Here is a 4,236-nt window from a genome sequence, read left to right as displayed (position 1 = left end):
AGAGGAGCAAGGAAGGAGGAAGAAAAGGAGGAAGGGAGAGGAGGAGGAGGGAGAGTATAATCAGAGAAGGAGAAAGGGAGGAAGGAGAAAGGAAAACAAGGGAGGAAGGGAGGAGGAAAGGTTATTACAGACCAAGGAATTTGATGGTATATGAAATATTATATAATATGATGACCATTTCTATTAAAACCAAGATATTTGGGCAAGTGAACTTTCCAATTTTTATCTTATACTCACTTTGATGAAAACAAAGGCATGCAACTATTCTTATAGCATGGAAAACTTAGTTCCTAATAGTTGTAATTTAAATTTTAAATAATTAATTTTTATTGTACTAAATGATTCATAAAAAGTTATTAATATAATTTGTCTTGAATGACTATGTATTTGTAAATAAGTAATATGCAAAATAAAAAGTATACTTGACAAATGAGCACCCCTTCAAATTTACATAAAATTTTTCTGTTTTGGTAAAACAATGACTTCAAGTGAATCCCTTTTGTAAAGTAGATACAACAATTAAATATAAGAGAACACAGGTAAATATTGCTTATAATATTCTTGTACTTGTTTGGACTTTGGGTTTATTAAATTTTAATTTAGATGTATAGATTGATAGGAAGTAGAAATACATGTATGGACTAATATCATGAATAGAACACTTTAATTAATTAATTTTTATTTGCTGAAAAACTGTGACTGAGAAAAGATTAAAGAACACAGTGGGGAGATGAGTCCATTTATGTTAATAGATATCAAGGAATAGTTGTTTCTGTTTCCTGCTATTATTGCTTTTGTGGGTTGAGTTGTGTCTGTGTCTTTTTCTTCTTTTGGGTTTTTTGTTTAAGAGTTTTCTTGTTTTTACTAGGCTGTATTTTCCCTCATTGTATTGGGTTTTCCACCTATAATTTGTTGTAGTGCTGGGTTTGTGGTCAGATATTGTGTAAATTTTGATTTGTCTTGAAATATCTTCATCTCTCCATCTATGGTGATTGATAGTTTTGCTGGGTATAGCAGCTTGGGCTGGCACTTGTGCTCTCTTAGGGTCTGCATGATGTCTGTCCAGGCTCTTCTAGCTTTCATAATCTCTGTTGAGAAATCGGGTGTGATTCTGATTGGCCTGCCTTTATATGTTACCTGACCCTTACTGCTTTTAGTATTCTTTCTTTGCTTTGGGCACTTGGTATTTTGACTATTATGTGTTGGGAGGTATTTCTTTTCTGGTCCAACCTATTTGGAGTTCTGAAGGCTTCTTTTATGCTCATGGTCATCTCATTCTTGAGGGTAGGGAAGTTTTCTTCTACAATTTTGTTGAAGATATTTACTGTGCCTCTTAGTTGATACTCTTCTCTCTCTTCTATTCCTATTATCTTTAGATTTAGTCTTCTCATTGTGTCCTGGATTTCCTGGACATTTTGGGTTAGGAGCTTTTTGTTTTTTGCATCTTCTCTGGCTGTTTTGTCTATGTATGTTTACAATGTTGTCTTCTGCCCCCGAGATTCTCTCCTCCATCTCTTGTAATCTATTGGAAATTCTTGCTTCTGTGACTCCTGATTTCTTTTTTAGGTGTTCTACCTCTAGGGTTATCTCTTTTAGTGTTTTCTTTATTGTGTCAATTTCCGTTTTAAATTCCCTCTTCCATTCTTTCATCTCTTTGGTTCTGTTTTCCTCTAGTTCTTTGAGTGTTTTTCTTGTTTCCTCTTTAAAAGCTTCTGAATCTTTTTGCTTTTCCTCCCGTTCTTGTTTAAGTATCTCTATCAGCATCTTGAGGTATGATTTCAGGTCTGAGTCTTCTTTTTCTGGAGTGTTTGGCATTCCAATGTTTGCTGTTATGGGAGAGCTGGTTTCTGGTATTGCCAGGTTGTCTTGGTTTCCTTAGGATATACTCTTTCGCTTTCCTCTTGCCATTTTGTTGTCAGTGATATGTTCTTGCCTTTCCCTTGTATCTGGTCTGTGTCCCTGGATCTCCACTGGTCCAGGTGGCAGATGGGCCCAGCCATGTTCTATGCCTCAGAGTCAGCGGTTGGGAACAGAAGTTTCAAAGTTGTGTTCCTGGTTCCTGGATCAGGCAGTGCAGGGCGGGGGGTGCGCTTTCTGTGCACACTCAGCAGAGATCTCTCTGCTCCCTGGCTGCCTAGATCTTCTACTCACCAGTTTTTCAACCTTTAGGAGCTGCCAGTCCGGGTGGCAGATGAGGAATACTCCTCCACTGTTGGTGGGGTTGCAAACTAATACAACCACTCTGGAAATCAGTCTGGCGATGCCTCAGGAAATTGGACATAATACTACCTGAAGACCCAGCTATTCCACTTCTGGGCATATACCCCAGAGACACCTTAGTACACAACAAAGATATATGCACCACAATGTTCATAGCAGCTCTATTTATAATAGCCAGAAGCTGGAAAGAACCCAGATGTCCTCCAGAAGATGAATGGATACAAAAATTGTGGTACATTTACACAATGGAATACTACTCAGACACCAGAAACAATGACTTAACCAAATTCTTAAGAAAATGGCTGCATCTAGAGAATATCATCCTGAGTGAGATAACCCAGTCAGAAAAGAACAGACATAATATGCAGTCACTGATAGTGGGATGCTAACCCCAGAGGCTTGCACTGCCCCAGAAACAACTCACAGACTGTATGAAGTCCAAGAAATAAAGAAAACAAAACAAAAAAAAAAAATAGTCATGCTCAATCCTTACCCACCAAGAACACATTGACAAATTCCGGGTCGTACCCTGTATTACATGTACTGTCTGCTCATTGTTTAAAAAAAAAAATCTTTACACACCGAGAAAACTTTGACTATTTCCAGGTTGCATCTTGTTTTACATGTACTTTATGCTCATTGTTACTGGTGGGATCTTTATCACACTATCAAACTTTAAAAGAAAAAAAAGAAAAGAAAAAAAAGTACTGACAAAAATGTATTGTATAATTTTATGCAAAAATGCTTAAAATCTGTACATTTATCTTTGTTTTGTAAAATAAAGTTGTTAAAAAAAGAGCTTGCCAAAATTCAAAAAAAAAAAAAAAAAAAAAAAAAAAAAGAACACAGTGGCTTGGTCAGATGGTTCAGTTGGTAAGGACTCTGGCCACTAAGCCTGACAGCCTGAGTTTGATCGCAAAATCAAAACGGGTGAAAAGAGAAAACCAACTTCCATAAGTTGGCCTCTGACTTCCTTTTGTATAGCATACAATATACATTTCCTCCCGAAATAAATGAATACAAAGTTTGACAAAATAAAGAATAAGAAAAAAAAAAAGAAGAAGAACTCGAAGCTAGGACTATGCCTTAGTGGTAGAGTATTGCCTAACATGTATGAGGCAACAGATTCAGTCCCCAATAAGGAAAAGGAAAGTTACTGTAACTCAGTTGGTAAAGTGCTTGACTACCATACATGAAGCCCTAAGTTCAATATATACCACCTCAGGAATCCAGGCATGCTGCCGTGTGCCTTTCATCTCAGCATGTGGAAGGTAGAAGAAGAGGAATAAGTTGTTCAAGATCATCATCAGCTACATAAGTGGGTTCCAGGTCAGTCTGGAATACTTGAAGCACTGACTGAAAAAAATAAGAAGAAAAGAAAATATAGGTAGACGCGGTGACAAACTTCTTTAAACACAGCAATCAAGTGACTGAAGCAGAACAAGGGCCAGCTTGAGGCCAGTCTAGGTTATGTAACAAGTTCAAGGCCACATGAACAACATGCTAAGACCATGTCTTAAGAAATCAAGGGTAAGAAACACAGCTCAGTGGTACAACATTTCACTTGCATGTATAATACCCTGAGTTAAATCCTTATCACTGTAAATGGGGTAGCCGGAAGTGGAAGAGAAAGAGAAAAAGAAAGAAAAACACTGTTAGGTGGTTGAGAATGAATGATGAGTCAATATGCAGAAGACTGAAAACGAAATGAAGTGAGAGTCACACAGATACTCCGACTGGAATAGAGTTGTAGAAGGAGTCAGGGATGAAGGAACGATAGGATTCAAGTTGGCTGGAAAGAAGGAAATTCACAATGCTTGCATTTAGTTAGGATAGGTTTCTTAGGCTGTGATACAGCACAAGCGCCTGAGGAAAAGGTTTCCTCAGGTTCCACACCATGAGTCACAATCCATTGAGGGAAGCCAAGGCAGGAACTCAAGGCAGGAACATGGAAGCAAGAGCCAAACCAAGGCAAACAAGAACGAAAACATTCAAACAGAACAAATTTAGACAAAA

Source organism: Micromys minutus (genome assembly GCF_963924665.1).
Source record: "Micromys minutus genome assembly, chromosome: X".
Lineage (NCBI taxonomy): Eukaryota > Metazoa > Chordata > Mammalia > Rodentia > Muridae > Micromys > Micromys minutus.
Note: the sequence above shows the minus strand (reverse complement) of the source record.